Source organism: Eptatretus burgeri, chromosome 7, assembly GCF_056783735.1.
Source record: "Eptatretus burgeri isolate ZD-2024b chromosome 7, Ebu_testis_v1, whole genome shotgun sequence".
Lineage (NCBI taxonomy): Eukaryota > Metazoa > Chordata > Myxini > Myxiniformes > Myxinidae > Eptatretus > Eptatretus burgeri.
In genome coordinates this window covers 73,208,020-73,235,274 of record NC_140967.1, presented here as the reverse complement: position 1 = coordinate 73,235,274, position 27,255 = coordinate 73,208,020, and the positions used below count along the sequence as shown (strand labels likewise).

The window sequence follows — 27,255 nt, the reverse complement described above, 5'->3', positions numbered from 1 at the left end:
CCCAGAACCTCTCCAAACAGCGGATATACAACCACAGTCGCAGGTCCACATCAGTGGATTACTCAACATCAATGGACCCACAATAGGAACTTGTTCACACAAAAAACCAAGCAAACTTAATTAAAAGGTGATGATGGAGTTTAAATACATTCTCACAAGATCTTATCAATCAGTCAAATATCTTCTGTTTAACATGATGGAGAAAAACCTTCTCAGCACGTTCCACAAAATCATCAACTTTATGAGACACACCTGCACCAAAACCAATGTGTCCAACTCTGACTAACATGTATAAGATAATATTTTGTCTGAAATAAGCTTGGTGTTGGCTTAATGGTTATGGTGGGGGTTTGGGATCTGAGGATCCTGAGTTCAAATCCCAACGAGTGTGGAGTGTGGAGTGTGGAGTGACACACATCTCACATCTCACCTAATCCATTAAACCCAGGTTAGGGTGTTTCACAAAATTATGCCAGATCGCTTTTTCACAATGTTGACGTTTTTTTTCTATTTTCAGGAATAATGGCACCAAGAAAGAAATGTAACTTGCTCGAGAAGCCCCCTCTACCTTCCATTTTAGGAGCTTGCCTTCCCTCAAAGGAGCAAGTGCTACTCCACCTCCTCTATCATATTGAAGAGGGGAAGGCATTATCAAACGCCACAGCAGCAACAATGGATGAAGTAAAGAAGATATGGGAGAGAGCTAGTTTACCGACAATGACGGATGCCAATCTTCGAAAAAAGATCAAGAAGCTGTATGCGGAGTACAAGAAGCTAATAAAAGAGAAAAAACAGAGAGACGGATGGAGCTCTTTTACGTCGTGAAACTTGGCTAGGGGGTCTTCAGGACCTCTTCGATATTGCTGCAGCAAACATATTCGACCTGAAGATCCCCGAAGAAGACAAAGAATTTCTCAGGCACCAAAGAGAAGACCGGATGTCATGCTCTTTTGGATGTGTAGACAAGGTTCAGCAAGGGAAGGATAAGAGAAAGAGGGCAAGAGAAGCTGAGAGAAACGCAAGAGCTGAACACAGTGCAGAAACAATGGCAAAACAGAAGTGTACCCGAGGTACTCACACGCTATCTCGATTGAGGGAAGAAGTTGGACAAGATTCATCAACAGCCTCTGAAGATGGTTCAGACTAAGAGTTCGCTTACAGGGCAACGCCTGCCAAGCCCAACCATATCTCACATGCAGGATTAAAGAAGCGAGGCTCATCTGAAGTACTTGTTGCTTCATTGACAACAACATGGGACAGAGAGGGTCTATCCAATCGTCAGGCTGCTGCATCCTTCATAGTGACAGCAAAGAGCTTGGGACATGATGTTAGCAATTACTCAGTAAGTTCCGCAACTGTCCATAGAGCTTCGGTTGAGCAATAAAAATTGTGAAAAGTGTGCCACCCTTTACTGGTGTCCTATTGGCTCAATTTTTGGTACAGATGTTCAAAATGTCAATAGGAACAAGGCAAAATGCGATCTGGCAAAATTTGGAAAACTTTTACTTATACCATTATATTGTGAACCACCCTAACCCAGGTGGATAGGATTATATAAATAAATCTACTCCTCCCATGGTTTTCTGGCTGAAGAAAGCTGTATAAAGCAACCATGAAAGGCCTTTGCTGCAAGGTAAGCCCTTTGCTGTTTCAAACCTTTCCCAGAGCTCCTCCACAGCTGTAGGCATTCACAAATAGTACATACATGAGAGTCCCAATGCTGCACACCCCCTCACATGCCGGATGGTTTCATCACCTGTAGGCAAATCATAAGCGACAGCGCAGACAGAAACACGCACCACTGAGGCTCCCAAGCATGTGCCACGTATATTAGAACCATTCGAACAAAAGCAGTCAACACATAAATGAAAAACAAAGACTCACTCACATCTGTCTCTTGAAAAATAAAGATCCATTTTTGCTTGGCCTCCATGCAATGATGGCCATATTTTGTTCACACCAACACATGACCTTGAACGACATTTAGGGATGGAGTGTAGGTGAAGAAAATGTGTCACCATATTCTACAGTCAATCCATAGATCTCACATCATGAGAATCGGAGGAAAATCATTCGAGTTATGATTTAAAAATAACTTTTTTTGTGAATTAGGTCACAAACCAAAAATGTAGGTCAAGAACATGAATCAAATATCGGATGCACAACTTCAACGCAGATCTATCATTATGATGCAAAAGCACCTTGGAAAGCCAAACGTTCATTGAGATTCCACATTGGCAAAAGTTAGTGATGACAATAAACGCATTTATTTTTTCAGACTGCCATTTGACCTCAGCCTTTAACCCGGAGGGGTACGATCTGAATTAAGTGTAAATGTGACTTGCTCTAAGCTATCTTGAGAGGGCAATTGATTTCCATTTGGACAAACATGAGTCGAGTTGCGGTCAAAAATGTTAAAGTGTCTATAATTGGGTCATGACATAAATACGTAATTAGGTTAAGGTTAAAGTTATCTCATCCCCGCATACTTTCTATTCCCATTGTTGAGGCAAAATTTCATTCCGAAAGTCTTTGGACATTAGCAGAAAAAAATGGAGAAATTCTAAATGGTGGTTTAGTACTCCTCGTGGTGTAAGACTGACCTTTGTCCAATCGGAACAAAGTTGCCCTCCGTAGATAGTTTAGAGCAAGTTGCATTTACACTCAATTTTCATCATACTCAAACTCTACCCACCTAATTGGTGGGTACTCTGATATATGCCATTACGGACGTGGGGTTTCAACATGAAGGGGACTTCTCAGACTTCCCAACCTCCAGTCCTGCAGGCCACCTCGCTGTGGATAAGTCCACAGCCCATTGATATGTGAATCAACTATGGATGCTGATTGATAACGTCAAACCTGGCAGGATCCTCGCTCGAAAATGCATTACCTTTTCTGGTGGTTTGGCAATGTCAATTGGGGTACGTACCCTCAGTGTGCACCCGTATATTTATTCATAAAGGCTGAGTGGAACTTTGAGTATGCATTGGCTAATTGTGAAGCCAATCAATGGGGCAGAACTTCCTGTCTTTCTCGTCTTCACCTGCTAATCGAGCCAATGTAGGAAAGGTACTGCATGGCCAAACACAGGCGAGTGTGCCATGAACTTTGATCAAGTCGAGAGATGTACAGTATTCAGTGACAGTGCAAGTATTGTATAATGCTCACCAAGTAGCTTAAGCACTCAAGCAAGCATTCTAACCAAACGGTTGATAAGGAACGCTGGCTTGGCGGGTAATTTGCGAAAGCCGATCGGTTATCAAGTATAAACACCATGCACACGGAGACGCCCGGAATATCAAGCGATGTCCAAATTGGACAAATGAACTGTTTTTTTTTAGCCTTTGGAAGTGCTGCTGAAGTTAATAAAGAAGTTTAAATTTTGAAATTTGGCTGAGATTGAGATTCTCCGGGTTATGGCATGTGTGGAAATGAAATAAAGCCACAAATGCTGGCATCTCTGGGCGTTTATAAGCATTGACATGTATCCAATGATGATGAGGCATTCAATAATATAAGTGAGGAAACTGAAAATAAAACTATCGTGAATAAATCATTGCGGTCTGTTCCAATTCAAGGCAATGTTGAGGAGGCCAAAACAAATGGTCGCTTAAGACTCTAGCGAACTGACAGAGTGTTGACGAAGATGGTGCATCGCCATCTTCGTAAAGCTTATTTTTATTTTTTTTGTGATGAGCACTATACTAAATTATTTTCAAAAGGAGTATTTAAATTAATCCAAACACTCAATTTTCATTCATGCACTAATTGGGGGTTCACTACGTAGGCAGGCAAAGGTTGGGGTCACTAGCTTTCATGGTTTTGGAGTTATGGAGGAAACGTTCTAAAGGATGGATGGACACACACAGTGTCATATATATATATATATATATATATATATATATATATATATATATATATATATATATATATATATATATATATATATATATATATATATATATATATATATATATATATATATCTGGAGCATGACCAGTGCTTCCCCGATCTCCAATGGACATAAAGTCCTACACCAAAGTGTCACTTCCATCCCGAGGCCTCAGCCTGAAGACTCTGTCAAACAGAAAGATTATGTGGTCAACAATGGTTAAACATGAAATGGAGCCATCTATCCAGATTTCGGGCTTTTTTACTCTCATTTTGAAGTTGCCTTTTTACAGAAAAAAGGTTAAAAAAAAAACAAAACATTTAAACAGCTTGGGACATTCACCTTGACCCCAAGGCGGAAGCACACAGACCAACAACACTGTCCCGTGGGCATACACATGTCCCTCAGCCCAAAGGCTGGAGTCAATTGTCAAACAAACACACACATCCTCACTCCAAAGGGCCAGAATACATGGTCATACAATTAGAACCCTCCATAGGAGTAAGTCCCCATGATGTTAATGGCACACCCAACCCCCTTTTCACATTATATTCAGGGGGATTTGGAGTTTTTATTTACTCTTGAGAAATGTCAATGAATGCACGGTTCCTTCATGTTGCTTATCAAACCGTCGAGTGATTCTTTGCTCAATTAAAGGTTTGGAGAATTCAAAATTAAATTAATATATCTCCATTTTATATTTTTAAGAAGAAGAAGAAGGCACTTCCAACCAAAAGTAAAATTAGATCTTCTCCACCAATTTCAGCAATAAGCAAGAACAGACCCACCTGGTCTGAGGAGATGTTTCACCAACTTCACAGCCAGCTTCTTCAGGCCAATATACCTGACAGGACTGGTGCACCTGTATATTTATTCATGGTGAATGGGATGGGGGTGGTGTGAAATTTTTGATAATTTTTGATAAGCTTAGCCTCGGCACGTGCCCGGTTTTACATTTCAATACGACCACGCATTTACAGTCACTTGCTGGTGCTCGAGGTCAAATGCAGGGCTTTTTATATATTTTTTATTTTGCAAACCTCAAGCAAAATAAATGTCAAATCACATCATTGATGGGGTGCTCTGCTCTTTTTTGTTTTTACTTACACGTAATCTGGTGTTTTATGTGTGTGGGTGAGCACTGTGTGTGCGCTTGTTGTTCTTTTTATGTTTCCGGGGCACAAACACGGCTGGTTTTGTGTTTGGGTTGGACATGATAAGGTGCTGGTTGTCTGAGTGTTGGGGTTCTCTTTGGGTGTTGGGCACGTGTGGATGTGGTGTTTGGGATTGATTGTTGTTTGTTGCTTGCCTTATCCAGCTGTTTGCACCATCCAGGTTTCGCCATTTGTATCAGAGGTGTGTATTGTGTGGGTATGTCCACCGTCTCCCCAGTTTGACCACCCTCACAGCTCTTCACGTACCACGCTTCCAAAATCAACCTGTGTCATTTGTTGCATGTCATGTCTCGGACACGGGTCCCAAAGTCAAATTTGTGGCCAGATTGCAGGCAATGACGTGCTATGGCTGACTGGGTCACCTTTCCAAGCCTAATTTCTCTATTATGTTCATCGAGCCATTGTTTTAAGTTTCTTCTAGTTTCACCAATGTAGAATTGGTCACTGTCTGCATGATGAATGGTAAACGACTCCAGATTTATCATCAGTTGTGATTGGGTCCTTTGAAAAAAAAATGACATTATGGATGGTGCATAGAGGCCTGTAGGCTACACCAATGCTTGTGCTGCATACTATCCTGCCAATCCTTTCAGAAAGGCCCAGGTAGTATGGCAGTACACAGTGCCCAAGCGTGTCTGGCTGCTTCCGTTCTTCCAAGGTGGGAAGTATCCCCTTGGTGTACCCATTTTTGAGCAGAACTCCTCGAACTAATCTGATTTCTTTATTTGCATCAGTTTTGGATGATGACATTGTCCATGCCCGAGCTGCCAAGGTCTGTGTTGTACTGCATTTGTGGGAGATGGGTTGCAGGAGTTAAAATCCAGTAATTTGCTGGTGTGGGTTGTTTTCCTGTAAACCGAAGTTTTTAGGGAGCCGTCAGGCTTACGGTGAACTTCCACATCTAAAAAAGCCAGTTTGCTTTCTTTTTCAATTTAAATTGTGAAGTTAATGCTGGGGGAATACCCGGCCAAGTTGTCCCAGTAGGTGGTCTACCATGTTTGTATGCACAATGATGGTGTCATCTCCATATTTGTTCCAGTACCGTGGAAGCCAATTCTCACGAGATTCAAATATCTTTTGTTCGAGTTCCTCCATCACCAAACTCGCCACAACAGCAGAGACCAGTGAACCCATAGGTGTGCCAAATATTTATCGGTAGTGTGCACCGTCATGGATGGAGATCGTGCTGTTCAGACACATCTCCAGAAAGCAAGCAACATGCTCAGGTATTAGTTGGCTGTTCTGACAAGCTATTTTCCAATTGTTTGAATGTTTCAACTGGTCGAGTGTGATGCTCACCACTAGATTGACTGGCATGTTGGTGAAAAGTGAAACTACATCGAAAGATACCACCATCTCATAATCTTGGATTCGAACTTCTCTTATCCTTTCGGCAAATTCACCACTATTCTTAAGCATTTTATCGGTCTTTCATACAAGTCTGCCAATGATACGTACTATGAAGCCCAACAATCGGGAAGACGGTGCATAAACGAAGGACACTATGGGTCTCATTGAGACATTGCCTTTGTGGATCTTTGGAAGACCATACTGTTTGGTTGCTGAACCATTGCTACAGTAAAGCCAATTGTAATCCTGGTTGTCCTGCCTGCCTGCTCGTTTTAGCATGGACAATCGTGTGTTCAAGGATCATTGCTGCTTTGGAGTTGGCCCATCAGGTAATTTTTGATAAGTTTTACCATCATCCAGTGGTGATGTGATTTTCCCATGGAATGACTCCTTATCCATGACTGTCACTGCCCTGCCCTTGTCTGCTGGTGCAAAGATCAAATCGGTCTTGTTTCTCAGACTTTTCACAGCCTTCGGCTCTGGTACCGAGAAATTAGGTTTGGGTTCATTCATGTGTATAAAGGCTCCGATGGTGTGAGACACACGGCTTGTGATCGTGGTTTTCTCCTCCACTGGTAGATTGGTAATGGTGGACTCCACACTTGCATCAATCCGGCCACAGGTATGGATTCAGAGGTTATGATGAAATTTAACCCTTTACTTCGGACAGACGTTTCAGCATCCGATAATGTTATATTTCACTTTAAAATATTTTTTCCCGCAATCCTGAAAAACAGAAAAAAAATCAAAACACACATAGGAACATGTATTCCCCTTTATTTGAAATACTGATGAAAGGTCATGCATAAAAATGTTTTTGTAACAAAGTTATAGGAGAACAAAAATCAGACCGGGTCAAATTGACCCACTTCTGCATCATAGGGTGGATAAATTTACAACACATTTTTTCTGTGTTGTGTGTACAACATAACATACAACACATATGCATAGGTTTGTTGCGGTTATTGTTTTGTACATGTGGTTGCTGGCATGTGGTGTGTTCTGTGTACAGTGTCTGTGACGTTGGGTTTGCATTGTTCATAGGATGTGAAGTGCACGTGTGGTGCGGAGACGGTCTTGTGTGTAGTTTGTCCAGTTTCCTGGTGTGTGTGTGTGTGCATGTAATAGACTCACGTGTCACCTTCACTTGGTCTGCTGCCATTCCGATGAGGCGGTCAAACAGAGCTTTATCCACGATTCCATGAAGTTTCTCCTGTAAAAATTCTTCATTCGCAATGAGGCATCGAAGTCTGAGGTGTACACATACCTTGATGAGATGTACACACATACAACACCAGATCACATGCAAGTAAAAACAATAAAAGAGCAGAGTTGCACGTCGATGATGTGATTTGACCTACATTTTGCTTGAGGTTTGCAAAATAAAATGAAATTTTAAAAAAGCCCTCCTCCATTTGATCTCGAGCACCAGCACGTGACCGGAAATGGACGGTCTCATCAAAATGAAAAAAACGGACATGTGCCGAGGCTTGGGGGTCCATTGACCTGAGCAAGCTGGCTGTGAAGCTGGTAAAACGTCACCTGAGATCAGGTCTGCTCTTGCGTATTGCTCAAATTAGCAGTCGATCGAGTTTTACTTTTTGTTGGAAGTGCCTTTTCTTATTCTTCTTTAAAAAGATGTCATCCCAACCGCTGCAATCTGATAATACATACAGTGTGTGTGTATATATATATATATATATATATATATATATATATATATATATATATATATATATATATATATATATATATATATATATATATATATATATATATATATATATATATATATATATATGAAGACCACAGGGGAAAACCAGAGATGTCACTTTTTTATAAATTTCAGGGTTATTGCACCTTCCATTAGTTGGCAACATAAGGTTTCCTCTCACAATATTACTTTAACAAATAAGCAGGGGTGTCACATAATTTATATGATATAAAGTTTAGCCGTGCAATGAAAAAACAAGTGTTGTCAAAGCTGAACAAGTGGAAACCCACAGTTGTCAGTACTTTACTCCTGGTTATCTCCCTTTCATTCATGTTAACTGTTCTACCATAATATTCAGAGTTGAGAAACTAAAAAATGAAAGGTTGTAAAAATTTCACAGCATAAACTCTGAGCACTACAAAAGCCTATTTGGTTATATCATGGGCTCCGTAGTTGGTGCATATCGTGGTTCAAGCCTGGTCAAACCTTTATTGTGACTTTTATGGGACCCACGCCGTGGCTTAATGGTTAGCGCGTCTGAGTACCCATCCTCATTCGATGTACCTACCGCCCAATCAACCTGCTTAGGTATATGAGGGAGTCACATGAGGTGACTTCGGCTATCGCGGGGGTGGTTTATCCTTGGTTTCCTCCCGGGTTTCCATCATATCAAGTAGTACGTAGTAAGAAATGGAGAATCCGTCATCATATAAGCGAAATACCCTTGAGTATGGCATTGAACACCAATCAAACAAAAAAACAATGACCGTTTAATGTTTTTTTAAAAAAAATCTGTGATCACCAGTCATGTAATGTGTGCTAATAACCAACAAGCATGAAGTTGCGACACATCCTGGGTTAAAACTGCATGGCAATTATAAAACAAGGGAATAACCAGTGATGTCAGTTTGCAACATTGATTCGTTCTTTGCTCTTAAATGAAATAACACAGAAGCTTGGCAAATGCTGCATGCTTAATTTGATCAGCCAATGATCACTCTTCCTTTTACTGGAAAATAAATCTATATGACAGTTATTAAACAGTCCACCAGTCTTGAAACTTTGTTTTTCAGTTTCTTCAAAATTGACTTATCCCGACATCTCTGGTTTTCCCCTTGTGGTCTATATATATATATATATATATATATATATATATATATATATATATATATATATATATATATATATATATACATATACACATATATACATATACACATATACACATATATATATACATATACACATATATATATATATACATATACACATATATATATATATATATATATATATATACATATATATATATATATATATATATATATATATATATATATATATATATATATATATATATATATATATATGAAGACCACAGGGGAAAACCAGATATGTCACTTTTTCAGAGAGATGTCACACTTTCATTGCTAATTGAAACATTGGCATTTTATTGATGACATGTCAAGTTTTTGACCAAGATACACCATCTCATAAGTTTGTTCTACAGTGCAGAACAGCACAGGGTGCAATGTCAGTCCCCTTTCAAAAGCGTGTGGCCACCATTGTTTTGGATACAAGCAGTGCATCGTCGGCACAGACTGCCTACCATTGGATGGATTGCTGCTGGATTCTGTCCCACTCAGTCCTCAATGTCTGAAGCCATCTGACTTCGGACCATCTGCCTGTCCTGCCTTGCAGTGGTGACTCTTGGCCTCCCTGATCGAGGTCTGTCATCTGCAGAGTTGTGGAGGGTGTCTCTGTCCACCAGGGCCGATATCGTCTGGTATGAACAGCCAAGGCGACGTGCCACCTCACGGTAGCTCAATCCGCCTTGCAGGATGCCCAAGGCACACTGCCGTTGATCCCTTGACAATCGTGGCATGTTGATTGAAATGCCCATTTTGCACTGGCCTTTCTAAAGCCAATATCAAGACATCACGTGCAGCTCATTAAAATCATCCTGTACCCCTTGGCTAATCACTGACAGTCAAAACGGCTGTTCAACAGCTGTGCCATGAAGTGACCATTGAAGGTTCAAGTGACCATCCATGACCATTTTGTCTGACAGTGAGGACACTGTTGTCAACAAATAAGTTCACAGATTTACTACACGCAGTGTTATTGTTGATATTTGAAGGTTCAAAAGGTGGTAAGTTTCTTTTGCGTTTCAGTATATATATATATATATATATATAAATATATATATATATATATATATATATATATATATATATATATATATATGTGTATATTTCTGTATATACAGTCTTCTTCTTCTTCTTTCGGCTGCTCCTGTTAGGGGTCGCCACAGCGGATCATCCGTATGATCCGCATAGTGATTTGGCACATGTTTTACGCCGGATGCCCTTCCTGACGCAACCCTGGTCGCCTCTTACGACACAGGGATATGGTACACCTATTTTAACCGGGGTATACACCGGCCCAGTATACTGGTACTCATTTCGCCGACCTCGGAAGGATGACAGGCTGAGTCAACCCCCTAGTGTATTAATTCAGTGGCCTAACAGGGCTTGAACTCAGGACCTTTTGGATCCCAAGCCGCTGCCCTAACCACTGAGCCAACACCAGGCATATATATATATATATATATATATATATATATATATATATATATATATATATATATATATATATATATTGTTGTGGTTACCAAATTCGCAAACCACCATTCAGGTCCCTTAGGTGAGATATCTCGGTAAGTATATGTGTAGTTAGGCCCAAACCCGTTGTCTAGTGGGAATACATGTCATTTATGCGTGCTGCGACTCTTCAGGATAGCCGTTTTTCTTTTACTATCTTTATTTTGGACCAACCGCCATTGTTACCACCACCAACCACAACATCAACCACCCACCGCGGCGCCGCTTCACGTCACACCTCGCAACCGTCGCATCGCCACCGTTCTTGCGCCGCTTGTGGGTACCGGTGTTGGACTCGTGCAGGGCGCGCGCCGAACAGCGTGTACAAAACCACGGATTTTCAGCTCCAAAAACGGATCAAAAACGATTCACGCCCACTTTTTCTCGGGCCAATGGGGAGCGAGGTGAAAGGTCGAAGGCAGGGGGTCAAAGATGAGAGAGCGAAGCCACGGGGCTTATATAAGCGACCGCGTTCGTCAAGTCGGGAGAGTTAAGACTTCGCAGTCGGTGGAGTTGGGAAGAAGAAGCAAGAAGGAGTTGGTCGTCGTCGTGTGCGTTGGAGTCGGAGCGAAGAGGACGGAGCTGTGGAGAGGCGGCGAGGGCAGACGAGGGGGTGCTCGCGTCGTGCCGGGAGCTGCACACCAGGGAGGCCGACGGCGTGACCTGGTCGAGGTGGAGACGCTCGTCGCGGGACTCGAGGCAGAGTAGAAATCCTCCTTTCCCCCGAGCATCAGCAACCCCCTCCTGTTTCCCCCCGCGCTGAGATAGTGCGACCAAGGGGGCCCCTTTCCCACCCCCTACCAGACACTGTCCGCGAGGCCCGCGGAGTTGAGGCACCATCGCCGCTCCGCGTCTCATCACCAGACGGGTAGGCCCGACCCGGTCTCGGCCTCAGGCCCGCCTCATCCTTGAGGGTGTTCTTTTCTTGGTTTTGGATATGTGTTGTCGGCGCCGTCTGTGAAGTAAAATTGTATAAGTGTTGCCGTGTGCTCGCGTAATCGGTATTAGATCTGCATTGTCGCATTTGCTTTTTGTGTAAAATTGCATTGTGTTTCTTTTCCTTTTCTATGTGCTTTTGGTGGAATTGAATATGTGTGCTTTCCGTTCATCGCGAATAAATGTGCTTTGTGTTGAACTGTTTCCCGCTTCGCTTCGTCATTTCTTTCATTGAATCCTCATCTTGCTTCACGTAAAGGGTTGGTAGTGGGCTGAATACGCCCGATAATTAATCGAACCGTCGAGGCCGACGATAACACCGCTCGGTTATCCCGATAGTACGGAACGGGTCGCTTAAGTGGCCCGTGTCCGAAGTCGACCTGCGGCGAGGTGCGATCGCCCGGTCTACCCTCCGTGTGGGTACTTAGGTAGGTCGAATTTGGCGAGCAACCCTATCCCACGCGGGGGCCGATTGGCTCGATCGCGGTGAGACCGAAAGGTCCACCCGTGACTGGTTCCCGGCGTTAGTCCGAGAGGGTCACGACTGGATTGTCCGTCCGGTGGGCGACGTGCCGCGATTCGAGTTACGTGGCCGTCAGCACGCCGGCGGGCGCGAATCCGCAACACTGGTGTCAGGTCGTGCGATATAAACTCATCGCCCTCCTCGCGGCACTGGTATTGGAGAACGGGAAAACGGGCTCTCCTGTCTCCAATTAAATTCACGGGAATCGGTCCAGGGGTGAGAGGAGCGACCCCCGATTCCCTCCAAATTACGAGCGAGCTAAAATTAACCCTTTAAGAGAAGCAAGATGGCGTCTCAAGGCGAGCGGGAGCCGGGGGTATTAGAAATGGATGTAGAATGTGTAGGATCCATGGCTCAGGATGAAATCCCCGTGCAGGAAATGTTGGCTGTACAGGAAAACGAACTCGCCCAACTGAACCCAGAGCCCGAAATGGGTGCGGCAGCGGCCGCGGTGTATGACACCTCCCCTCCCCCTCTCCACCAAAACCCTTCCCCAACCCCTGCCGAAACGGCTCACCCAAGCGCACCCGACATGGCCCAGCTATTCGCCATGCTGGCGGCAATGACAGCGAGGATGGATGCCAATACACAAAAGATGGATGCGAATACACAACAAATAAACGAAAAGATGGATACAAACACAAATGAAATGAGAAACGGAATGAACAAGCAAATGGACGAAGTGAAAACGACGATGGATGTGAATACACAGCAAATGAGGGAAGAAATGAAAGAGCTGCGGGGTGAGACGCAGAACATGGGAATGAGCCTAAAAGGAAGCTTGGAAGAACTAAAAAACGAAATGAAAAAGGAAGTCGACACGATACGAGCGGAGGTGACCGGGTTAAAAGAGAAAGTAAAAGGAGTGGGAGTCGCAATGGAAGAAAGTAAACAAGAGAGGGTAAACGAAATAAAGACGGTGGTGGGAAAAATAGACAAAGTAGGAAAAGGATTGGGAGAAGTAAAACAGGGACAAGACCAAATAAAGGAGGAAATAGGGAGGAACATGACAGCGATAGAGGAATTAAAAAGAGAACAAGGGAAAATAAAGGAGGGATTGGGAGCCGTGAAGGAGGACTGTGAGAAAAGACATCGGGAAATGACAGACAAAGTTGAAAACCTGCGAAAGGAGGTAAAAGCGGAGACACAGAAAGGATTAAAGAAGGTGGCGGAGGAATGTAGAAAGAGACATGAGGAGGTAATTAATGAAATGGAGCGGAAAGCCGGAGAAAAGACAGAGGAACTGGGGGAGCAGATAGGAAAAAACCGGGGCGAGACAAAAGAGCAGTTTCGGACAACGAGGGAGGAAATATCCAAGACAAATAAGATGGTGACACAGGTACAAGGGGAGGTGGAGCAAATAAGAGAAAAAGTCGGGGAACTGTCATTTGGAACAATAGGGGAGGAAATAAATGGGGTAATAAAGGGGAAAATGGAGGAAATGGAGAAGAGACTGACGGATAGGGTGGAGGCCCGGTGTGAGAAGCAGGGTGGCCTCCTTCGGGAACAGGAGGAGAGGATATACTCCCTCGAGGCGGATCGTGCCCAGGTGGGGCCGGTGTCACAAGGCGGAGGAGGAGGCTTGCCCGATGCGGGGGTGAGCATGCCAAGCTTGGGGAGGGTAGAGGCCGCGGGGTCTTTTGGCCTAATGGGGGTACCCAGAATGACTGTTCCAGGGGGTGTGCAGAGTGCGAGTCCAATGGCTTGGGAGAGTAAGCGGGACGACGCGGGGCACGGACAGACGCGGACAAGGGTGGTGGAGCCCCCGGGCAAATGGCTCGGACCCTGCGGGAGTGAGGCACCGTTGGGACTGGGGAGGTACACTCCTCCCGGAGTCCCTGGGGAACGGGAGGAGACCTCGAAAGAACCGAGGGTGCCGCTACACCCGTACGATGGCAAGATGGACTTGAGGGCATATATGGCCCAGTTCCAGTGTGTTGCCAGAGGCAATGGCTGGAACGAGGTGCAGGGTGTGGCACAACTCACAGCGGCCCTGCGTGGCGTGGCTTTGGAAGTCCTGACCACGGTACCCAGTGAGGGGGCGACCCTGGAGGATCTCCATTCGGCCCTAAAAAACCGATTTGGCATGGACCAGCAGAGCGAGCTTGTTAAAGCTCAGCTCAACGGGCGCAAACGACGTCCCCAGGAATCACTGGGAGAATTGGCACATGACATTCGCCGCTTGGTGGGGATCGCGCACACCAACATGCCACCGGAGTACCGGGAGGAGATTGCCCTGGACCATTTCCTTCGAGCAATAGGGGGCACCGATGTCGGAACATTGCTCACCGTATGGCGCCCGGACAACCTCCAGAAGGCGGCTGATACTGCTGCCTGCTGGGAGGCAGCCAGAACGCCATTGGGAGGGGCTGGGCGCCACGCGGTGGCAGTCCGACAGGTGGACCCCGTGAACGACAGTGCGCTGGGAGCCGGGGCAACCCTGGGCGACCAAGCGCGAATGGAAAGGATGGTGCAGGGCATGTTCGACCGCCGGTTCGGGAGACCTGGGGAGAGGCGGTCGGGCCCGGGAAGGGCGGGAGATGGGCCATCGGGGGGTACCCCAATTCGGAATGGAGGGGGGTATAATTCGGCGTACTGGAGGCAAACACCTTACCAGAAGAGGTGTTATAATTGTGGCGCAGGGGACCACCTGCAGCGGAGGTGCAACGCCCCGCGCAGGGAAAGGCCCCCGCGAAGAGAAGAGCCACGGCCCCTAGACCACCAACTCCGCCCCGGGTCAATAGGGATAGCCAGGCCCAACCATCACCCCCCCACCAGTCCCCGGGAAACTAAGAAGTGCCGAACATGTAGGGCCGTGTTCGGCAGACTCAGACGGAGAAGAGCCCTCAGAACTGCGACAGGTCATCAGTTGTGGCCAAATTGGCAAAGGTAGCTTAACAATTCGGTGCAAGATTGCCGGCGTAGGGGTAGACGCCATTGTGGACACAGGAGCAAGCGCCACGATCATCAGCCCTGTGGTCCTTGATTCGAGTGTAGACGGTTGGGATGAGATCCACCGTCTGCAAAACCATAGTTTGCAGCTAGCTACCGGGGCAACGGCCCCTATCATAGGACGTGGTTTCGTGTCGTTTAAATTGGGCACTGTGAAAACCAAGATAGAGGTTTGGGTGGCAGAGGTGTACGACTCATGTCTAATAGGGTTGGATGTGCTGACGGCCGGTGGTTGTAAGATCGACTTGGGCCGGGGGGTCATGCAGTTGGGTGGTGAGGAGTTGCCGTTAGGGGGCGTGAGCACGGATGAGAGGGTGGAGCTGGAGGCTCCTGACTCCGTGGTCATTCCCCCGGGTGCCGAGGCGGTGGTCCCGGCCGGGTGGCGAGCACCCCCAACGTGGCAGGGCCCCTGCGGCCTGGCGGAACTACCGGCAGGGCCGTCAACCCCGGGCTTAGTCGTGGGCCGCACCCTGGTAAGTACCGACGGGCCAATAGCGCCCGTGCGGGTGATAAATGTTAGCACGGAACCACGCACTATCAGGAAGGGCACGAAGGTGGCAGATTGCACCCCAGTAAAAGAGGTCGCAGAGCGGAGGGACGATAACGTCGAGCCGGACCGGCCCCAGAGGGAGTCTCCAGACTCGATTAGGAATTGGCCCGGTCCCATTTGTGAGATGGTAAATCGGAGTAGTGTAGATTTGGAGGAGGCCCAGCGGGAGGCCTTATACAAGCTGGTCGACCGACACATCGGGATCTTCTCCTTGTCACCCGAGGATATTGGACGTACGGGCCTGGTGCAACATCAGATCCACACCAATGGGGCCCGGCCTGTCCGTCAGCCTGCTCGAAGGCTCCCATGGAGCAAAAGAGAGGAGGCTGATGAACAGGTTGAAAAGATGCTCAATGCAGGTGTCATAGAGCCCTCGGGAAGTCCTTGGATGTCACCAGTTGTACTGGTTAAAAAGAAGGATGGGACCACGCGTTTCTGTGTGGACTATCGCCAGCTGAACAACGTGACACTCAAAGACTCCTATCCCCTGCCTAGAATTGACGATACCCTCGACGCCGTTGCAGGCTCTAAATGGTTCTCAACTTTGGACCTCAAGAGTGGGTATTGGCAGGTGGAGATGGATAAGACGGGGAAGGAGAAAACGGCATTTTCCACAGGGAAGGGACTGTATCAGTTCACTGTGATGCCGTTCGGTTTGTGTAACGCCCCCGCCACCTTTGAGAGACTGATGGAGCGTGTACTTGGCGGCATGCCGTGGCAGTCATGCCTGGTGTATCTGGATGACGTCCTGGTACACGCTAAAACATTCACCCAGGAGATAGCCAATTTGGACCAGGTGTTTGGGCACCTCAGGCAGGCAGGGCTGAAATTGAGCCCAGAGAAATGCACTTTGTTCGCGACAGAGGTGGCCTATCTCGGACACGTGATAGGCCGCGAGGGGGTGAAGACCGACCCCGGAAAAATTACAGCGGTAGAGGAGTGGCCCGTACCTACAACTGTCAAACAGGTACGGGGCTTTTTGGGACTTTGCTCCTACTACCGGCGTTTCGTGGCAAACTTTGCGGAGATAGCCAGGCCCCTTCACCGGTTGACGGAGAAGGGGTTGAGATTTAATTGGACGGAGGAGTGCCAGGAGGCCTTCCTCAAATTAAAGGGGTGTTTGACATCCACACCTGTTTTAGCGTACCCCACCGATGACGGGATGTATACCCTGGACACGGATGCAAGCCAGGAAGGATTGGGAGCAGTCTTGTCAGACACAGGGGGGCGTGGAAAGAGTGATCGCGTATTACAGTCGAGCCATGAGTAGGCCCGAACGAAATTATTGCGTAACTCGCAAGGAACTATTGGCTATGCTGTCTGCCGTGAGCCATTTCCACCCGTACTTGTACGGGAGGAAATTTTTGGTTCGAACTGACCATTCCTCCTTGCAATGGCTCTTACGGTTCAAGGAACCGGAAGGCCAAATTGCAAGGTGGTTGGAAAAATTGCAGCAGTACGATTTCAGTGTGGTCCATAGAGCCGGTAAGGCTCATGGGAATGCCGATGTGCTCTCTCGACGCCCCTGTCTGAGGGAAAACTGCAAATATTGCACGAGACATGAGGAGAGGGACCAATTGGCAGACACCTCCCCGAAACTCCCAGTCCGTGCGGCCCGGGTGGTAGGCCCAACTTTTCCACTAACCGCGGGAGAGGAATTTGGTGGATTGGCATGGAGCACGGCCCAGCGGGAAGACCCCGTGCTAGGGCCAGTGTACAAATGGGTCTAGGAAAACAGGAGGCCCAGTGGGGAGGAAATCGCCCCATTCGGGGCGCGAACAAAGGCATACTGGGCTCAGTGGAGGACCCTAGCAATGAGGGACAACATCTTATATCGCAAGTGGGTGGAGATTCCTTCTGAACAAACTTCTTGGCTGGTGATAGTCCCTGATGGGTTTAAGACCCAAATTTTGAAACAGGTGCACGGTACCCGCGCCGGCGGCCATTTGGGCAGGACCAAAACAAAATCTCGGGCCCGCCGGCGGTTCTATTGGGTTAACATGGGGCGCGATGTACAGGACTGGTGTCGAGCATGCGACGCCTGTACTGCAAAAAAGGGACCGCCACAGAGGATGAGGGCCCCACTCCAACTACATCAGGTTGGGGCTCCCCTTGAGCGAGTGGCCATGGACATTTTGGGACCACTGCCCCCCACTCGCCAGGGTAATAAGTACGTCCTCGTAATTATGGACTATTTCACCAAATGGCCAGAAGCCTTTGCCCTTCCCAGCCAGGAAGCAGGGGTTGTGGCCAAGGCCTTCGTAGAAGGATTTACATGCCGGTATGGGATTCCGCAGGAGCTGCACACGGACCAGGGACGAAATTTTGAGAGTGAATTACTAAAAGAGGTGTGCAGGCTCCTGGAAATTCGAAAAACACGGACAACGCCCCTGAGACCACAGTCTGATGGCATGGTGGAGAGGTTCAACAGGACCCTGGTCCAACAGTTGGCCCTCTTCACCGCCACTAACCAGGAGGACTGGGACGAATACCTTCTGTACCTCCTGATGGCCTATCGCGCGTCCCAGCACGGGTCTACCGCATGTAGTCCGGCGCTGTTGATGTATGGACGGGAGCTGAGAAGCCCCGTCGATTTATTGTGCGGTCCGACGCCTGAGCGGCTTGATAGGAGGGCTATGCCCGTCGGTTGGAGGAAGGCTTGGAGAAGGTCCACGCCTTCGCACGACACCAGCTCCAACAGGCGGGCATAAAGATGAAGCGCAGGTACGACCACCGGAGCCAGGTGAGCAAATACCCACCGGGGGCGAAGATTTGGTTCTTTAACCCCTGGCGAAGGAAGGGCAGATGCCCGAAGCTCACCTCACCTTGGCAGGGCCCGGGGGTCGTCCCGGCGCAAGTCAGTGACGTGGTCCTAAAAATTAAAATGGGACCACGAGCCCTCCCTCGGATCGTCCACGCGGACCGCCTGAGGCCTTACAAGGGCGACCTTACGCCCTCATGGATATGTCTTGCCGGAGGAGTCGGTGCTGGAACAGCCGCTCCCGCAGAGGCGCAGGGCTCTCAGAGCCTTGCAACGAGTTCACAAGCCCAGTAGGAAGGGAGGAAATCCCCCCCCTGGGAAATTGATTAATGGGATTATTTGAGGACATGGACAGACTTGTGAATGTGTAGAGGGGACGTAGCTTAGCTACGTAGTGTTAAAAGGAACGTGCTGTAGTTTAAGGGACGACGTGGGAGCACAAGTTAGTTAGGGGATGCAGATAGAAGGATGGCAGAGTTCAGTGGTGAGTGTGTTGAAGAGTTGTTGGTGAGTTATGAGGTGGAGGCATGTGCTTGGTGAGTGAGTGAGGCCAGCGGGTCTGTGTGTATGGAGCGAATGGGGAATGCATGGTGCGATGAGTGATTGGGGGGAGGAGTGACTCCCGCCCAAGGGACCCCGGGGTCAGTGTAGAGTGAGTTAGGGGATTAGTCAAATTTACAAAATGGAGGTCGTTTTGTTGTTGGTGGGAGTGTAGGCTCGAAAGCCGTTTGGAGGGGTGCAGGAGCCCTGTTGACCGGCTGGGAGCGTGGCTGCGAAAAGTGAGTATCGCTGAGTGGGTACCCCGGGCACCAGGCTAGTCGGCCGTGGTAGGCCAAGGGCCCATGGGGGGCCGGGATAGCATAGTGGGCACGGGTGCGCCTGCTTGGTGCGGGGGCCCGGGGCGCCATTAGCCGCGTGGGCAGTGTTGTGGGCACGGGTGACCCTCGGAAAGGGGCCTGGGAAGCCAGCCTGCCACGTGTGCGTTTCAGGGGAGGTGCCATGGGGGGCACTCCCCGGTGTTAGGGAGCTGGTAGGCTCGGAGGCAGTGTAGTGCCCGGGGGTGCCATAGCTGGAGATTCGGCAGAGGGTCGTGCCTGCCAAAGGGGGCCACGTGTCCCAGCCATGAGACCGTGTGAGGGCACGGAGAGAAAATTGGGGGGCGAGGCCCGAAATTGTGAGGACACCAACACAGGTGACGGGAATCTGGGTTGTGAGAACCAATAGTATAAGCGAGAGGCGCTTGTTGAAAGCCCCGGGGTAGTTAACAGTTAAATGGATAGGGTAGATTAGGAAGTGTACCCCTCCGCACCATCCATCCCCTCGCTCTCGTTGTGGGCCGCTGGACCCACTTTGTGTTATAGATCGCTGAACTCTGGGGAGGCCATCCTGAGGCTTCGTTGGGCCTCGACACAGGACGTTAGCTCTCCCTTATTCCCCTCCGGGAAGGGAACGTAGGGGTGGGGAGTAGGCTAGGTGACAGGATAGGTTAGCCGAACAAGGACAGTAAAGGGGGTTAGGGGACGATTTATAGTGGGGAAGTAAAAAATAAATAAATAAATAAATAAATGAGTTGGGGCTAAATTGGGGTTTGACAAATTAAGGGAGTGGGTGTGTACAGTGACAGGCAAAGGCGATAGGTTTGGAGGGAGACAGGTAGGTAGGTCCGAGCCCGCCTTCCAAGTGGCCAGCACCACCGCACTCCCTCCACCAACCTCCACGGAACGGCAAAGGCTGGCCAACTTCATCGGCAGCTGTTGTTTTGCTGCAAGGCCTGTGCCGGCTGGATCGTCTGCAGCTGCTGTGCTGCAAGGCCTGTGCCGGCCCACTTCATCTGCCGGCTGGCTGTTTTTCTTCAAGGCCTGTGCCGGCCAGTTCATCTGCCGGCTGTGTTTGCCTGCAGCGGCCTTCTTCTGCGGGCTGTGTTTGCCTGCTGCCTTTGCCATGCCATGCCCACTGCCCCTGCTCACCAGCCCCCGTTCAATTTTTGCTTTGCCACACCCCCCTGTTCATTGCCATGTGCGCCAGGATCAAGGCAACAGTTTGCAAGCTGCAAGAACTGCCCTGTTGGCAGCTACAACACGGGCCTGCAGTGGCGGCCCGTGCACCGTGTTTGCGTCCATCCATTCATCCATCCATCCATCCATCCGTTGTGTTCATTGCGTGTGCCACTTGAGCTGGCACGGAGACTACGTTTGTGCAGCCCATGCACCGTTGTGGTTCACTGCGTTCAGTTCAAAAGGGAAGGCCTTGGACTGCGTGTGAGCAGCCGGCCACGTTCCCTGTCACCTGCATTGTTTGAGCCAGAGACTGCATGCGGGCAGCCTGGCTCCCTGCTAACTGCTTTCTTTTTGCAGAGTTCATTGATCCTGGGCCATGGTTTAGTGTAAAATTTGTAAGTTAAGGTAAAGATGTACTGTAAATATGAGTGCGCCCCCGGCATGTATGTCTTAGCGCCGGCAATTTTATTTAAGTCGTCCGTGTGAGTGAGTTTGTTTAGGTAGTTACTCAGCCCTCAGGTTATTTATTTTGGGGACACGAATACCATGAATGTCGCACTCAGGGATCCGTAGGTAAAATGTACTAGGGGAAAACTACACATGCTGGCACACGAAAATTTGACGACTCGGGACGAGTCTGTAAAAAGGGGAGGGGGTAGTGTTGTGGTTGACCAAATTCGCAAACCACCATTCAGGTCCCTTAGGTGAGATATCTCGGTAAGTATATGTGTAGTTAGGCCCAAACCCGTTGTTTAGAGGGAATAAATGTCATTCATGAGGGCTGCGACTCTTCAGGATAGCCGTTTTTCTTTTACTATCTTTATTTTGGACCAGCCGCCATTATTACCACCACCAACCACGTCTCAACAGCCATCACACAACCACCAACCACAACGCGGCCATCACAACAACAACCACCAACCACAACGCCGCTTCACCACAACCGCCACGACCTTTACCGTCACAACTCGCCACCATCGCATCACCGTCATCTCGCGCCACTCGTGGACACTGATGCTGGACTCGTGCGGGGCGCGCACCGAGCAGCGTGTTCAAAAACATCACGGACTTTCCGCAGAGAAACGGATCAAAAACGACTCACGCCCCCTTTTGTTCCGTCCAATCGGTGAGCGAGGGGCGATTTGGCCCCGCCTCCAGGGCGTTGGAGGGCGGTCGCTATATGCAAATTCATGGATCAAAAAGCATTCATGCCCACTTTTCCTCGGGCCAATGGGGAGCCAGGTGAAGGGTCGGAGGCAAAGGGTCAAGGGTGAAAGAGCGAAGCCACGGGGCTTATAAAAACGACTGCGGTCGTCAGTCGAGTTCAGTTCAGTTGGAAGTTGAGTAAGAGTTCAGTTGGAGGAGTTCAGAGGTGCGGAGTTCAAGAGAGTCGTCGGTGGAGCTGGAAAGAAGTGGTACTAGTCGGAGTGAAGTGGACGGAGCTGTGGAGAGGTGACGGCGGCGAAGGCGGACGAGGGGGTGCTCGCGTCGGTGCCGGGAGCGGCACAGAGAGGCCAGCAACGCGACCGAGGTGGAGGAGGAGACGCTCGCCGCGGGACCCGAGACAGGGTAATATCCTCCTTCCCCCGAGCATCAGCAACCCCCTCCTGTTTCCCCCCGCGCTGAGATAGTGCGACAAAGGGGGCCCCCTTCCCACCCCCTACCAGACACTGTCCGCGAGGCCCGCGGAGTTGAGGCACCACCGCCGCTCCGCGTCTCATCATCAGACAGGTAGGCCCGACACGGTCTCGGCCCCAGGCCCGCCTACCCCCCTCATCCTGGAGGGTGGTTCTCTTTTCTTTTGCTTTGGGAATATGTGTTGTCGGCGCCGTCTGTGAAGTAAAATTGTATAAGTGTTGCCGTGTGCCCGGTAGTCGGATAGATCTGCATTGTTGCATTTGCTTTTTGTGTAATATTGCATTGTCTTCTTCTTTTACATGTGCTTTTGGTGGAATTGTATATGTGTGCTTTCCGTTCATCGCGAAATAAATGTGCTTATTGTTGAACTGTTTTCCCGCTTCGCTTCGTCTTTTCTTTCATTGAATCTCCATCTTGCTTCACGTAAAGGGTTGGTCGTGGGCTAAAACGCCCGATAATTAATCGAACCGTCGAGGCCGACGAATAACACCGCTCGGTTATCCCGGTAGTACGGAACGGGTCGCTTAAAGTGGCCCGTGTCCGAAGTCGACCTGCGGCGAGGTGCGATCGCCCGGTCTACCCTCCGTGTGGGTACTTAGGTAGGTCGAATTTGGCGAGCAACCCTATCCCACGCGGGGGCCGATTGGCACGATCGTGGTGAGACCGAAAGGTCCACCCGTGACTGGTTCCCGGCGTTAGTCCGAGAGGGTCACGACTGGATTGTCCGTCCGGTGGGCGACGTGCCGTGATTCGAGTTACGTGGCCGTCCGCACGCCGGCGGGCGCGAATCCGCAACAATATATATATATATATATATATATATATATATATATATAGTTACGAATTTGGGAATTTGATTGCACACAACATTCAGGTTCCTTTAGTCAGCTATGTCGATAAGTCCTTGTTCCCGAGATAGCTCACCTTTCATTGTTGAAATGTTCAGAAATTGATTAGATGCGCTGCGGATCGATTTAATAGTTAGGGAACGAACAATGGAGACATCCCTCCCCCTCTTCTGCGAAGAGCAAGAAGAACCCTGCCGTCCCATGACTCATGATGTCAACAACTCCCTCCCACCCGTGGCTGAGCGGGGGATGGAGCATGAGGGCATGAGTCATGAGTCACGCCGGGAGAGGGGGAAGGGCAGGAGAAGGATAAGAGGAGATCTTTTATTTTGTTCGGGGCAGAGTTGGAGAAGGAATTTGAGTACGAAGCTTATTGCTTCGGCAGAGAGTAGTCGTTCAGCAGACCATCGGGTCCTGCTTGGCTTGCATTAGGGTGGAGGCCTTCGGAAGCTTTTTGCTTCGGCTGGCTCAGTGAGCTTCGGCTGAGGCCTGGCTCGGGAGGAGGCTTTTTGGAGGCTTTTTGCTTTGGTGGTTCAGTGAGCTTCGGCTTCTGTTTGGCTCGGGAGAGCTTTTTGCTTCGAGCTGCTTGGCTCGGAAGGAAGTTAAGCCGGTCCCTCGGCTCGAGCTACGATTGGTGGCTTCTTCTTCTTCTTGGTTTGTGGAGCTCTTTGTTCTCTATTTTGGTTCCCGGCTTGGTGCGACTCATCGACCTCTTCTTGGAGGTGGTTCCTCAGAGAAGCGACGCATCGACGGGAAGGATCGGCGCCTCGTCTCACCAGTACGTGACGTAAAGCGCGGGAGGATTCGCAGGAGCTTGGGAAGGATCGCAGCTCACGGCGATTGGATCCAGCTCGCTCTCGCTGGAGCCCGGGTCCGAACAACTTGAAGACCACACGAGGTGGAGAGGTTCGAGATAGGTTCTGAGTTTCAGATCACCTGTCCTCCGAGCTGGAGCTCGTTATTAAAGGCCTCTGCCACCATTTCTTGGGTGTGTGTATGTGCGTACGTGTGTCCGTGGGCCCATCTAACAAGTAGGAACTGCTGTTAAGTGCAAGTGACTGTACATAATAAGTAGACGGTTGTAGTTCTTTTGTCGTGCTTTTGTTGCTTGTATAATTGCATACGTGTTTTACCTTGTTTAATTGCATGCGTGCTTTATTATAATAAATGTCCTTGTGTGAATGTAAACCTGTTCATTGCGTCCATTCCCTCATTGAACTGCCCCATCTTGCACTCGGAATATAGTTGGTTTTTAAATAGCCGATAAATAGAATTGGGTCCGGCGAGGTCTGGCAATAATACCCGCTCGGTTATCCCAGAACGGAACGGACCGCTGAAGCGGTTCGTGTCCAAGCAGGCCTTCGCCGAGGTACGGTCCCTCGGTAGGTTACCCGCGTGGGTACTTAAGTATATCGATATTCGGCGATTGACCCTATTTCGCGCGGGTAGAATATGGACTGGGCCGTGGTGGGATTAAAAACCCACCCGTGACTGGTTTCTGGCGTTGTTCCAGAAAGTCACGACTGGATTGTCCGTTCGGTGGGCGAAGCGACCGCTATTGGTTAGACACGGTCGTTCGCACACCCACGGGCGGGAAATCGACAACAATATATATATATATATATATATATATATATATATATATATATATATATATATATATATATATATATATATATATATATATATATATTAGGGTGCATCAAACGCCCCCTTTTTTGCAAAAATTTGTGAAATATAACGGCGATAGGACAGATGTGTTCGAATACATGAAAAAAAAATTCTCTTTTTTTTCAGAATTTTACATCATCTTGGGGGTCCACATCGGGGTCAAAGTTCAGGCATGCAGCTCCTGCGCATTTTTCAGAATAAGTGTTATTTTTCACTGTTTTCTGTATAGTGAACAAAACTTGTGTCTGGTGGTGAAATAATTCTGACATATCAATGTACTGCTCCTTTGGTGATGTTTGTAACACGGTTGGCTTGTAATTTGTTGGCACAGTTTCCCGGAAAATGGTATTTTTTCCCCGAGGATTGGGTACATGCGCCATTCAACGATTTGTGTCTGTATAAATATCTCATACGCTATGGATCTGTGGACCCCGACGTCTCTGCATCCACTATCAAAGCTCTACAGCATCATCTTTGGTACTTAACAGCTGAGTTTGTGCCCTCAGCCTTATTCAGTGAGGATGTTCCAAGTGCAGAGAAGCGTCGACTGGCTGACCGTATCATCTCTGTCAAGCCTGATAGAGAGGAACTTGGACTATTGCCTATTGGGCGCTTTCGTACAGACTTCGGAAAGCCTCACTTCCCCAAGGATATTCACTTGACATCTAGCCTATCTGACTTTGTCTCAGTTGATTCTTGGTTTGTGCTCCGAGAACTTGAACTGGACGATTCATTCTTAACGTATGAAGTGAGTGAGTGGGCAACACTTCCAGCCTATGTGGATTCAACATTTAAAACCAACGCACTCAATGCAACTAATGATGCGGCTGAATGTCTAATAAAACTCGGAATGGGCTGTCTCGGTGCAGCTCGGTCTGAAGAACACTTTCAGAATGTGCAACAAGTCACTGAGAATGACAGGAAAGAGAATCCGAATCTCCGGAAACGCTTGAAACTTGATCATTGATGATATTATATGAGTACCTTGATATGAATACACATAATTCTGGGTAATAAAGCCGTGAATTTGACAGAACCGAGGCATTTGTTACTATTTTGTTGTTTTTTTTTTTTATGGGAAAATCACCAGTTTCTCGCTTCTCCGGCAAATTTCCCGGAAATTTTGATTGGCTCTATATCACAGGAACATCACCAAAGGAGCAGTACATTGATATGTCAGAATTATTTCACCACCAGATACAAGTTTTGATCACTATCCAGTGAAAAATAACACATATTCTGAAAAATGCGCAGCAGCTGTATGCCTGAACTTTGACCCCGATGTGGACCCCCAAGATGATGACCGAAAATTCTGAAAAAAAATAAGAAATGTTTTTTCATGCATTCGAACACATCTGTCCTATCGCTGTTATGTTTTTCAAACTTTCGCAAAAAAGGGGGTGTTTGATGCACATATATATATATATATATATATATATATATATATATATATATATATATATATATATATATATATATATATATATATATATATATATATATATCGATCTAAATATATATACATATATATATATCTTCTTCATCTTCTTCATCTTCTTCTTCTTTCGGCTGCTCCCGTTAGGGGTCACCACAGCGGATCATCCGTATGATCCGCATAGTGATTTGACAATGTTTTACGCCGGATGCCCTTCCTGACGCAACCCTGGTCGCCTCTTACGACACAGGGATATGGTACACCTATTTTAACCGGGGTATACACCGGCCCAGTATACTGGTACTCATTTCGCCGACCTCGGAAGGATGACAGGCTGAGTCAACCCCCTGGTGTATTAATTCAGTGGCCCAACGGGGCTTGAACTCAGGACCTCTTGGATCCCAAGCCGCTGCCCTAACCACTGCGCCAACACCAGGCTATAATATATATATATATATATATATATATATATATATATATATATATATATATATATATATATATATATATATATATGTACAGACACATATATATATATGTACAGACACATATATATATATATGTACAGAAACATACATATATATATATATATATATATATATATATATATATATATATATATATATATACAGACATATTCATTCATATATGTGTGTGTATATATATATATATATATATATATATATATATATATATATATATATATATATATATATATATATATATATATATATATATATATATATATATATATATATATATATATATATATATATATATATATATATATATATATATATATATATATATATATATATATATATATATATATATATATATATATATATATATATATATATATATATATATATATATATATATACATATGCCGAGTGTTGTCTTCATGGTATTGGCATATGCTTCGTGGCGGCATATATCAATACCTGGTATTGGCTTACATGTATGTATATATATATATATATATATATATATATATATATATATATACACACACATACATATATATATATATATATATATATATATATATATATATACATATATATATATATATATATATATACATACACACACATACATATATATATATACATATGTATGCATAATGTATATATTTGGCCACGTA

At 47.1% G+C, this 27,255-nt stretch overlaps 1 long non-coding RNA gene across 3 annotated transcripts in view; it reads right to left on the bottom strand.

Moving 5' to 3' along the window:
• Positions 1-27,255, bottom strand: part of LOC147023534 (uncharacterized) — a 52,041-nt gene that overhangs the window by 808 nt on the left and 23,978 nt on the right. Inside the window, exons 2-4 of one of the 3 annotated variants that reach the window (XR_015060260.1) lie at positions 7,555-7,670; positions 1,889-1,971; positions 1-1,756 (exon numbers count right to left, since the gene is read on the bottom strand). The exon at positions 1-1,756 is cut by the window's left edge and continues 808 nt beyond it. This is a non-coding gene — a long non-coding RNA (uncharacterized LOC147023534). Of the gene's footprint in view, positions 1,757-1,888; positions 1,972-7,554; positions 8,049-27,255 lie in introns of those variants that run through there. The other 2 variants (XR_015060259.1, XR_015060258.1) reach the window with 2 other exon arrangements.